Here is a 12,625-nt window from a genome sequence, read left to right as displayed (position 1 = left end):
AGTAGAGTGTGTAAGGCAGAGCCATGTTAAGTCATGTGACATGTACAGTACAGAGTGTAAGGCAGAGCCATGTTAAGTCATGTGACATGTACAGTACAGAGTGTAATGCAGAGCCATGTGGAGTCATGTGACATGTACAGTAGAGTGTGTAAGGCAGAGCCATGTTAAGTCATGTGACATGTACAGTACAGAGTGTAAGGCAGAGCCATGTTAAGTCATGTGACATGTACAGTACAGTGTGTAAGGCAGAGCCATGTTAAGTCATGTGACATGTACAGTACAGAGTGTAAGGCAGAGCCATGTTAAGTCATGTGACATGTACAGTACAGTGTGTAAGGCAGAGCCATGTGGAGTCATGTGACATGTACAGTACAGAGTGTAAGGCAGAGCCATGTTAAGTCATGTGACATGTACAGTACAGAGTGTAAGGCAGAGCCATGTGGAGTCATGTGACATGTACAGTACAGAGTGTAAGGCAGATCCATGTTAAGTCATGTGACATGTACAGTACAGAGTGTAATGCAGAGCCACGTTAAGTCATGATGTGACATGTACAGTACAGAGTGTAAGGCAGAGCCATGTTAAGTCATGTGACATGTAGGCTACAGTACAGTGTGTAAGGAAGCAGGAAGCTTAGTTATGTAGTTATGTAGCTCCAGGCCTCCTGCAGTCTTTCTAGGAATTATTTGGATTGGCCTCAGCTATTCCTGGAAATAAGGTTCAGCACAGTGAAGGCCGAGGTGTGTGTGTGTGTGTGTGTGTGTGTGTGTGTGTGTGTGTGTGTGTGTGTGTGTGTGTGTGTGTGTGTGTGTGTGTGTGTGTGTGTGTGTGTGTGTGTGTGTGTGTGTGTGTGTGTGTGTGTGTGTGTAAATTACATGCAGGGGGGGAGGCAGTAGTAGCCTACTGAGCAGGCTGGAACAGATGACAGTAACTGTACAGGCTGGAAAGTGAGCTTTGATAGGCAGAAATCTTAAACGGCAAGTAATCATTTTAAATGACTGCTAAATTATTTTCATATTGCCTTAGTATGCAGTAGTTTTAATTTGTTTACTGTTACATGGATTATCATGGCAGATGATGTAGCGCTACAGCGCCGCCTTCTCCTGCAATTAGTTTGAGAGACTTCTCCTGGTGCATTGTGGGATATTTCCTCATTCTCTCACAGACTCGCAGCAGAACACAGGCACGGTTGCAGCCAGGGCGCCAGGACTATATTTTGCATCATAGAAGGTAGGCTACGGTAAAAGAGTTGAAACTAAACTGGCGTGCATTTTGTTCATGTTTGTAACCTGTAAACCATTGTATTTAGTCACTTACCTTGTTGCTTCTGCATTGTCCGTGTTTGTTATCTCATAGAGCTCCAAGCCAAGAAGCACAGCAGCTAAAGCGCATGCTAGCCAGGAGGGCTGATGTCCGACACTCGAGGTATGTAAATATTGAATTCATGCATTACTAGTGGAATTGGGTCATATATGAGTAACACTGCACTGTATGTTGAATTGGCTCGCTTAAAAGCAGTGGATTTCATCAAACTAGGGCTGCCAACATTCCATCCCAGCAATACGGGACGGTCGGACCAACGGGGGCGGGGGCTATGATAATTTTTTTTTTACATTCAACTCTAAAAAATGTGTTATGTTCCACATGAGTGATTGTGGCACACCACACGCTGTCAGATAATATAGCCGCGCCCACCTGAGAGTCTCACACGCGCACACACACACACACACACACACACACACACACACACACACACACACACACACACACACACACACACACACACACACACACACACACACACACACACACACACACACACACACACACACACACACACACACACAGCCCCGCTCTGTGCAGCTGTGCCTGCCCCCTGTCATCAACTGAGCGGCTGCGGCACGACGGCACGACGGCACCCCCAGGGTCCTAGCGCCCTTCATGTTATCTCATACAGCACACAAACATACAGGCAAGCAGACAGACAGGTCGCAATATATGTGCCTCTTCCCTTAAAAACGGGACAAGTGGCGTCCCGTACGGGACACGTCTCTTTTGACCCAAATACGGGATGTCCCGGCTAATAGACTCTTCTCACGGGGGCCATTTTGTGTCGAGAAGCCAGGGTAAACACAGGTGCAAGCAAAACACTAATGAGGGTTTCCAAATCCCAATCATGGAAGTTGGAAACCCTCATTAGTGTTTTGCTTGCACCTGTGTTTACCCTGGCTTCTCGACACAAAATGGCCCCCGTGAGAAGGGTCTATACGGGACTGTTGGCAACCCAAACTGTGAACATACATGTTTTAGACTGGCTGCTTGCTTGGTCACAGCAATGCATTACAAAGGACTACAAAACCCCGCCTTCACCTCATTCAAACAAAGCCTCAAAACCCCCACCTGAACCATCTGTACTACAATGGGCGGGGCGTCGGTGAGTTCAAAGGTGTGAGGTCACCAGCGCTATATAAACAGCTGTTTACAGTTGTTCTCTGTCTCCTGTCATCCTGAAATGTATTGTAATATGTTTATAAGGTTACAGGCTATATTGTTTGTTTTGGTGTTCTAACTCTTAATTTCTCCCCTATAGAAAAAAAAATGCATACACGCACACGCACACACACACACACACACACACACACACACACACACACACACACACACACACACACACACACACACACGCTGGTGAGTAAGGTGATGATGCTGAGTGTAACAGCCTGCCTCCCTGATCCCCTCCGCCCTTCTATCCACTCCGAGGAATAGAGGGACTGAAGAGGACTGTCAGTCCTGAGCTGTCCCTACAAGGTACCAAGATTACTACTACTACTGTTCTCTGTCTCTTTAGACCTCCGCCCAGCTGTGATCACCAAAGAGACGGTTTCTACAGACATTCCAGGACAGTAGACCAGGAGGACTAGGCCTCTGATCAAGATTTATTTGTGATCCGATCCAGTCTACAAACTGCACACAAGCAGGGACAACTTTGGAAACGCAAAGACTCCAAGTAAGGCTGAATCATCTGGCAGACTTAAATTAGCCTTATTGTTAGATGTATAGTGTGAATACTGATCATATGGAATTATCTTCTATAATCTGAGGATGATAGTGATGATGATCTCCTTTGTTTATTGAGTAGCCTAATGATACAAGTTTATAAGGCATCTCTCTCTCCCCCCTCTCTCTCTTGATCTCTGTTATTAGACGCGATCCCAAATTCTCTCATGTCCAACTTAGTGACTCAGCTCAATAATTTGAGAAAACCAAGGCTGTCGCTGTCGGAGCCTTTTGGTTTATGACCCTTTGTTCTCACACACACACACTAGTGTTGTCACGGTACCAATAATTCAGTAGTCGGTACCGGTACTAGTGAATTTCCACGGTACTCGGTACCAATTTCGGTACCACGGTAAAAAAAAGACTGATATTTCTTGAACATATTCTCCTTTATTAAAGTATGCAACCATTTCCAATGAACCAATGGCATGTAGCCTTCAACTTTAAAACAAAACAATGTGCTTCTGCTTACTTCTTCTTACATTCAACTGTATGGCAGTGAGTACAGACAGTGCAACACCAGTGGCATGTAGCCCTCAAGTATTTAATTTTATTATTATATTAAATATTATAATTTAATTTATTTCACAGAATTGCTGGTGTATATTGGTATTTGATTGATGCATAGGAATTCTGCCAATGCCCTATCACACTTTCTTGCTTCATGTGAGTTCTTGTCATATTTCCTCTGCTTTTCAAAAACATCAGGAATTGTCTGCTGGGTGGTCTTTTGGGCTCCGCGACTTGTGCCTTCCTCTTCATCTTCATCTCTCGCATACTGTTAAATGGAAAGTAACGTTAGTGAGATTTACTAAAATAAAGAGATGATACAAACAACTGCACATACACACATGTAGAGTGCAAGCAATTTTATGTAGCTAGTTTTAATTCACGGACATGTTTCACCCGAAAGAAGCTTGTATTTATTTTGATGCCATGTTGAACTATGGCTAAGTTCGGCTATTAGCCGTGTCCCATAATGTTTCCATTACAAACATTGCATTGCACACATGTTACACTATGCTAGCTAACGCTGTACCAGGTATTAGCCGGGTCCCATAATGATTCCATTACAAAACACGTTACGTTAACGTTAGCGCAAACGTTTTTTGGTTACACAATGCATTGCCAGCTATCTCAAAAACGAATGTGACAGGATAAGGTCTGTTTGATATGTTGTTAAACGTGTTATTTTACACCGTTTGAAAGAATTAACCCACCTTGAATTATTTGAACAGGTCTGGGTGCCTGTCTTTCAGCTGCTTGGCGAGATTGGATGTTTGGTTTGGAACTCCCTTTCACACTTTTTGCAGATGGGACTTTGGGGACTGATATTTCCAAATGCGACTCTTTGCATTCTTCTTCTCAACAAGTTGAGTTGTTGGAATAAGACAGGAGCAGCCGCTCCTCCTGCTGTAGCTGTTAGCCATTATCTTCGCTGCCTGTGCGCTGCGCACTGCTCGTGTAAACAAGCTGTGAATGACTGTTCGCGATTACGTGTGGACGTTCGGGGACACCGTAGTCCCGGAAGTGCGCGGGGCTGTATGCGCAGTATGTATGTATGTTGATCAGGCAGACAGGCTAACGTTAGCTGGCGGCTGGGTCCATGAAGCCAAGCCATGGTGGCAAACTAAATAGTAAATTCGGTACCCTCGGTACCATGAAAAACAGGTACCGTTCAGTACCGTAGCAATGTAGTACCGTCCAAGTACCGAAGTACCGAGTACCGTGACAACACTAACACACACACACACACACACACACACACACACACACACCACTTGAGTTGTTTTGATTCATTCTGTTTGATATCATTAAATTAATACAATACATCTCATTCATATTCTGCTTGGTGTCTTTCATTGATGAGAATCACTTTCATTGCCACAATATGCAAGATTACATACATTACATTTGTCTGCATTCATTGAAATGATCCTCTGCTATTTAAGAACTCACAAATCTTCAACCTTTAGATTGCTAATATTTGTAAACCTTCAAAACTATGTATGCTTATCTCAATAGATTTTAAGCTACATACCATTCGATTTTGAACAATTCCCCAAAGAGTTTGAGACCCCAATTTGTAATTAAATTGTATACTTAATTCAACCCTGCTGTATATCTACAGAGCTCCTTGGTGGGGGGACAGACATCTGGTGTAGGAGGGGAGGAGCATTGTCCAAATGAATTCTCCAGAAGAGGTGAGAACAATATCACTGTTGTATCACTGATGTTGCAACACACACACACACACACTGTGTCCCCCTGTCCTAATTCTTTCTTTATGTCTTCCTTTATGGAAACAGAGAGACACCAAGAGACCCAAACGCATTCACACTGGAGAGAAGCCCTACCACTGTGACCAATGTGGGAGCAGTTTCAGTCGGTTACGTGACCTAAAAAGACATCAACGCATTCACACTGGAGAGAAGCCCTACAACTGTGACCAGTGTGGGAGCAGTTTCAGTCGGTTAGGTGCCCTAAAAACACATCAACACATTCACACTGGAGAGAAGCCCTACCACTGTGACCAATGTGGGAGCAGTTTCAGTGCGTTAGGTAACCTGAAAACCCATCAACGCATTCACACTGGAGAGAAGCCCTACAACTGTGACCAATGTGGGAGCAGTTTCAGTGATCCAAGTTCCCTAACAACACATAAACGCATTCACACTGGAGAGAAGCCCTACCACTGTGACCAATGTGGGAGCAGTTTCAGTCAGTTAGGTCACCTAAGAACACATCAACGCATTCACACTGGAGAGAAGCCCTACAACTGTGACCAATGTGGGAGCAGTTTCAGTGATCCAAGTTCCCTAACAACACACAAACGCATTCACACTGGAACGGGCTACTGGTGTGACCGCTGTAAGAAAATGTTCACCCATTCATCTAATCTGAAGAGACACCGCTGCATCTAACTTACTGAAGAGCACCTCCACTGTCTGCAGGCGGAACAAACTTCTCTCTGTCCAACCAAACGTCATTGAGTTCAGTGACAGAGTCTGACTGCATAATTATGTTTGTTTCTCAGCCATACATCTTGCCATTGCTAGAATGTAAACGTCAATGTAAAAATGTCATTGCAAAGTAAATGGATATTTTTTTTGCTCGAGTGCATATTAAAGGCACAGTGAATGTAAACCCCATCTCTTCAGTGTATTCCTTATAGCCTGGCATTTACTAAAGGTACTTAAAGTCACGACAAGCATTACCCATGACATGAATAATCTGTGGCAGCACATTTGAATATTAATGTCTTCATCTAGCGTTTTAATTGATGATCAAGTTTAACAATTACACTTTATTGTGATTTGGTTGTCGAGTTTGCAGGGTCAAAGTGAGGCTATCCTTTTGGGTGGAGTAAATGTTTTGTACCACCACGTGGCAGTTACCTGCAATGGGACTGTTGCAGGTGTAGCAGTAGCACAAGTTTGGTTAGCTACCTGTGTGAGCTTTATTGCCTTATTAGCCTTACTGTTAGATGTGTAGCACATATCCTACTGATCATATATTATGGAATGTATCTTCTACAATCATTGAGGATGATAGTGATGATCTGCGTTGTTTATTGAGTATTGATTACGACTACGGACTCCCAATGATTAGCCTATAGCCTACAGTACATTGCAGAATGACAGTAACCTTGTTAATGACTCCGGGAAAGGGGGAAAAACTGTCAAATTACCCCAAACTACTGGATCATTGAAGCAAATTGATCTCTTTAACCAAATCACACACATTTAGGCGATTCTATGATATCTCCTGGTAATAACCAATGTAATGTTTTTGTTCACTGAGCCTTCCCTGAAACTGCTTGGGGAGGCCCGCCTCCCACTTTGAAAACCTCTGCTGTAGGCTAATTCTCTCATTCAAAGCATGTTGGCACCTGTGACAGTAAAAATGACAAGAACAACAAACTGCAGCATTCTGTCCAGAATAAAGGTGCCGTCATCATAGATTTGGGAATGTTCTTCATCTGCTGGCTGGCAGCAGACACCTTCTTGGTGTGTGTTCCTCTGTGCAGCTGATGACGAGGTCAACATTCAAGGCCTGTCAAAGGTGACATTGAGGGAAGAGTAACACAACACTGTTTTATTGAGGTACCACACAGAGGTGTTGAGCATGACCCCCAGAGTCATTGGAAATCCGTTTGATGCCAATCAATTATAGCACATTACTTCATCACACACAATTTGGATTTATTTTTTGTTCGGGTATTTCAAAATGAAGGGTGACATTAGTATAGGTTGTGTTTAGGTTTTACATCTCATTTTTGTGTTAGGAATTGTCTCTGCTTATAACTATGTGTGACTGCTGTTGTCCTGCAACTTGTCTTTGCTAGTATTATGTCTTGTCTGTGGTAACTGTTGTCCTAATGCTTATGTTTGTCTTTGTCAACACTCTTGTTTTTGCTCATGAGTTAAAATAAAAGATCTAAGACTTTCTATGCACACAAAAGGCTTATTTTGCTCAAATTTTGCTCACATATTAGTTTAAATGTGTGTTAATGAGCACTTGGGCTATCCCTTGGATCTGTTATTGCCTCTATATCCATGAATAAAGTCAGTCAATGAAGAATCAATCAACCAATCAAAAGGCTTATTTCCATTGTGGACTTTTTCTTACCCTGATATTAACCTAACCAATCATCACTCCTCATGCCTAAACCTAACCAGTCATCAAATCATGCTCGTTTGAGTTGAATCCCAAGGTGAAGTAAACATCAAAAGATGCTCCGCTACAAACAGAAACCGCAGGACCACCGCAAGGACAACACACCGCAGCCCCCACGGACCCCGCCCGCAGCAAAGCACCCCCGACGTTCACTTCACATCAAAGATGCCTTGCCACAAGCAGAAACCGCAGGAGCCACGACATGCCGCCCCCACGGCGGTATTCCTTGGTGAGAGTGTGGCCAGAGCACTCACACCGTTGGAAACCCTTCTACATCCTCAGCAGGTATCTCAGGGTCACCAGCGTTTCGCCCCCCAGCCTGTACGCCTCGCCTGAGTGGGGCTGCGAAGATTAATCTTCGCCTGTAGAAGGGCTCCAACTGCGAGCTCTAGTCAGCCACACCCATCTTGCACCTCCTCTTCTTTTGTGCTCTGAGCAGGTTGAGCAAAGAGGTCCAGGGCACTGTGGTTTGACTCCTGGCCCCGGTCCTCCGCCGACTAACAAGCAGTACTAATAAACTCAGACATAAAGTATGATTGAATGTGGCAGCTCTTAATATATCAATTTTATATTGATATTGTGATATGAGACTAGATCCAGTATCATCTTAGATTTTGGATATCGTTATATCGTGATATGGCATAAGTGTTTTTTCCTGGTTTTAAACAATGTGTGTGAACATAGAAGTTATTTGTATTTTAATCGACCTATGGCAGCAGCCTGTACACCATACTCAGAGTCATGTGACATGTAGCTACAGTACAGAGTGTAAGGCAGAGCCATGTGGAGTCATGTGACATGTAGCTACAGTACAGAGTGTAAGGCAGAGCCATGTGGAGTCATGTGACATGTGCAGTACAGAGTGTAAGGCAGAGCCATGTTAAGTCATGTGACATGTACAGTACAGAGTGTAAGGCAGAGCCATGTTAAGTCATGTGACATGTACAGTACAGAGTGTAAGGCAGAGCCATGTTAAGTCATGTGACATGTACAGTACAGAGTGTAAGGCAGAGCCATGTTAAGTCATGTGACATGTACAGTACAGAGTGTAAGGCAGAGCCATGTTAAGTCATGTGACATGTACAGTACAGAGTGTAAGGCAGAGCCATGTTAAGTCATGTGACATGTACAGTACAGAGTGTAAGGCAGAGCCATGTTAAGTCATGTGACATGTACAGTACAGAGTATAGACCAAATCAGCGGGGATGTTTACATTTACTTCCGGGTACCCCTGAGGTCCACACATTATAATGGCGGTGGACGGCACAAACTGACGTGTTGAAGACAAAAACAGACAAAGAAGACAAAAATGGTTCGTCCGTGTTGTGTTGTTGTTTAATATCATTCATAACAACACTTTCACTAACGTTAGTGGAGAACAGACTAGCTAATTTACCTGTTGGACCAGACCAGAGTAGACTTGAAGCTAAATTAAATTAACGTGGCGTCAGTAGCTCTGTTTGTAACGTTAACGAGTCTGCAAAAAAACAACGAGTTTGACAGACAAACAAACGTTATTAGCTAGCTAACACTACATAAAACAAACACAGAAGAAAGGCTAGATACGTCGGACAAGCATGTTTACCAACCGTTTAACCATTTAAATTGAAAGTAGTCGGCCGAAAACAACGAGAGGGTTTGACAGCATTTATTTGACAACATGCACATTTAAACCTGCCGCCTTCCCCAAGTGATACCCGGAAGTAAATTTGTTTACATGATGACGTCACGGTGATTAGCCATGTTAAGTCATGTGACATGTACAGTACAGAGTGTAAGGCAGAGCCATGTTGTCATGTGACATGTACAGTAGGCTACAGTGTGTAAGGAAGCAGGAAGCTTAGTTATGTAGTTATGTAGCTCCAGGCCTCCTGCAGTCTTTCTAGGAATTATTTGGATTGGCCTCAGCTATTCCTGGAAATAAGGTTCAGCACAGTGAAGGCCGAGGTGTGTGTGTGTGTGTGTGTGTGTGTGTGTGTGTGTGTGTGTGTGTGTGTGTGTGTGTGTGTGTGTGTGTGTGTGTGTGTGTGTGTGTGTGTGTGTGTGTGTGTGTGTGTGTGTGTGTGTGTGTGTGTGTGTGTGTGTGTGTGTGTGTGTGTGCGTGCGTGCGTGTGTAAATGACATGCAGGGCGGGACGCAGTAGTACTGAGCAGGCTGGAACAGATGACAGTAACTGTACAGGCTGGAAAGTGAGCTTTGATAGGCAGAAATCTTAAACAGCAAGTAATCATTGTAAATGACTGCTAAATTAGTTTCATATTGCCTTAATATGCAGTAGTTTTCATTTGTTTACTGTTACATGGATTATAATGGCAGATGATGTAGCGCTACAGCGCCGCCTTGTGGCTTCTCCCGCAATTAGTTTGAGAGACTTCTCCTGGTGCATTGTGGGATATTTCCTCATTCTCTCACAGACTCGCAGCAGAAGAACACAGGCACGGTTGCAGCCAGGGCGCCAGGACTATATTTTGCATCATAGAAGGTAGGTTACGGTAACAGAGTTGAAACTAAACTGGTTGTGCATTTTGTTCATATGTTTGTAACTTGTTAACCATTTTATTTAGTCACTTACCTTGTTGCTTCTGCATTGTCCGTGTTTGTTATCTCAAAGAGCTCCAAGCTAAGAAGCACAGCAGCTAAAGCGCATGCTAGCCAGGAGGGCTGATGTCCGACACTCGAGGTATATAAATATTGAATTCATGCATTACTAGTGGAATTGGGTCATATATGAGTAACACTGGACTGCATGTTGAATTGGCTCGCTTAAAAGCAGTGGATTTCATCAAACTGTGAACATACATGTTTTCGACTGGCTGCTTGCTTGGTCACAGCAATGCATTACAAAGGACTACAAAACCCCGCCTTCACCTCATTCAAACAAAGCCTCACAACCCCCACCTGAACCATCTGTACTACAATGGGCGGGGCGTCGGTGAGTTCAAAGGTGTGAGGTCACCAGCGCTATATAAACAGTTGTTTACAGTTGTTCTCTGCCTCTTTCAGACCACCACCCAGCTGTGATCACCAAACAGACGTTTTCTACAGACATTCCAGGACAGTAGACCAGGAGGACGAGGCCTCTGATCAAGATTTATTTGTGATCCGATCCAGTCTACAAACTGTGCACAAGCAAGGACAACTTTGGAAACGCAAAGACTCCAAGTAAGGCTGAATCATCTGGCAGAATTAAATTAGCATTTTTGTTAGATGTATAGTGCTACCCCAGGCTAGTATAGTCTGTATACTGATCATATGGAATTATCTTCTATAATCATAGAGGACGATAGTGATGATGATCTCCTTTGTTTATTGAGTAGCCTAATGATACAAGTTTATAAGGCATCTCTCTCTTGATCTCCGTTATTAGACACAATCCCAAATTCTCTCATGTCCAACTTAGTGACGCGGCTCAATAATTTGAGAAAACCAAGGCCGTCGCTGTCGGAGCCTTTTGGTTTATGACCCTTTGTTCTCACACACACACACACACACACACACACACACACACACACACACGTCACACACACCACTTGAGTTGTTTTGATTAATTCTGTTTGATATCCTTAAATTAATACAATAAATCTAATTCATATTCTGCTTTTTGTCTTTCATTGATCAGAATCACTTTTATTGCCACAATATACAAGAGTACATCCATTACATTTGTCTGTATTCATTTAAATTATCCTCTGCTATTTAAGAACTCACAAACCTTCAACCTTTAGATTGCTAATAATTGTATACCTTCAAAACTATGTATGCTTATCTCAATAGATTTTAAGCTACATACCATTCGATTTTGAACAATTCCCCAAAGAGTTTGAGATCCCAATTTGTAATTAAATTGTATACTTAATTTAACCCTGCTGTATATCTACAGAGCTCCTTGGTGGGGGGACAGACATCTGGTGTAGGAGGGGAGGAGCATTGTCCAAATGAATTCTCCAGAAGAGGTGAGAACAATATCACTGTTGTATCACTGATGTTGCAACACACACACACACACACACACACACACACACACACACACTGTGTCCCCCTGTCCTAATTCTTTCTTTATGTCTTCCTTTATGGAAACAGAGAGACACCAAGAGACCCAAACGCATTCACACTGGAGAGAAGTCCTACCACTGTGACCAATGTGGGAGCAGTTTCATTCACTCAGGTGACCTAAAAAGACATCAACGCATTCACACTGGAGAGAAGCCCTACAACTGTGACCAATGTGGGAGCAGTTTCAGTCAGTTAGGTGCCCTAAAAAGACATCAACGCATTCACACTGGAGAGAAGCCCTACCACTGTGACCAATGTGGGAGCAGATTCAGTCGGTTAGGTAGCCTAAAAATACATCAACGCATTCACACTGGAGATAAGCCCTACCACTGTGACCAACGTGGGAGCAGTTTCAGTCACTTTAGTGCCCTAAAAACACATCAACGCATTCACACTGGAGAGAAGCCCTACCACTGTGACCAATGTGGGAGCAGTTTCAGTCAGTTAGGTCACCTAACAACACACAAACGCATTCACACTGGAGAGAAGCCCTACCACTGTGACCAATGTGGGAGCAGTTTCAGTCACTTTGGTCACCTAAAAAGACATCAACGCATTCACACTGGAGAGAAGCCCTACCACTGTGACCAATGTGAGAGAAGTTTCACTGACCCAAGTAACCTAACAACACACAAACGCATTCACACTGGAACGGGCTACTGGTGTGACCGCTGTAAGAAAATGTTCACCCATTCATCTAATCTGAAGAGACACCGCTGCATCTAACTTACTGAAGAGCGCCTCCACTGTCTGCAGGCGGAACAAACTTCTCTCTGTCCAACCAAACATCATTGAGTTCAGTGACAGAGTCTGACTGCATAATTATGTTTGTTTC

General features: G+C 43.5%; 2 long non-coding RNA genes across 2 annotated transcripts; both read left to right on the top strand.

The window, feature by feature from the left end:
• Positions 1–1,172: 1,172 nt before the first annotated feature.
• On the top strand, positions 1,173–6,170 carry LOC310791649. Its single transcript, XR_014553442.1, has 5 exons — positions 1,173–1,230; positions 1,357–1,425; positions 2,849–3,007; positions 5,189–5,261; positions 5,367–6,170. It is a non-coding gene; the product is annotated as an uncharacterized lncRNA (long non-coding RNA).
• A 4,587-nt stretch (positions 6,171–10,757) lies between these two features.
• Positions 10,758–12,108, top strand: LOC310791408. The gene is made up of 3 exons (XR_014553440.1): positions 10,758–10,899; positions 11,618–11,690; positions 11,818–12,108. It is a non-coding gene; the product is annotated as an uncharacterized lncRNA (long non-coding RNA).
• Positions 12,109–12,625: the final 517 nt, after the last annotated feature.

The sequence above is a fragment of the Poromitra crassiceps genome (assembly GCF_964638095.1).
Source record: "Poromitra crassiceps genome assembly, chromosome: 16".
Lineage (NCBI taxonomy): Eukaryota > Metazoa > Chordata > Actinopteri > Beryciformes > Melamphaidae > Poromitra > Poromitra crassiceps.
This window is presented reverse-complemented; position numbering and strand designations above follow the sequence as displayed.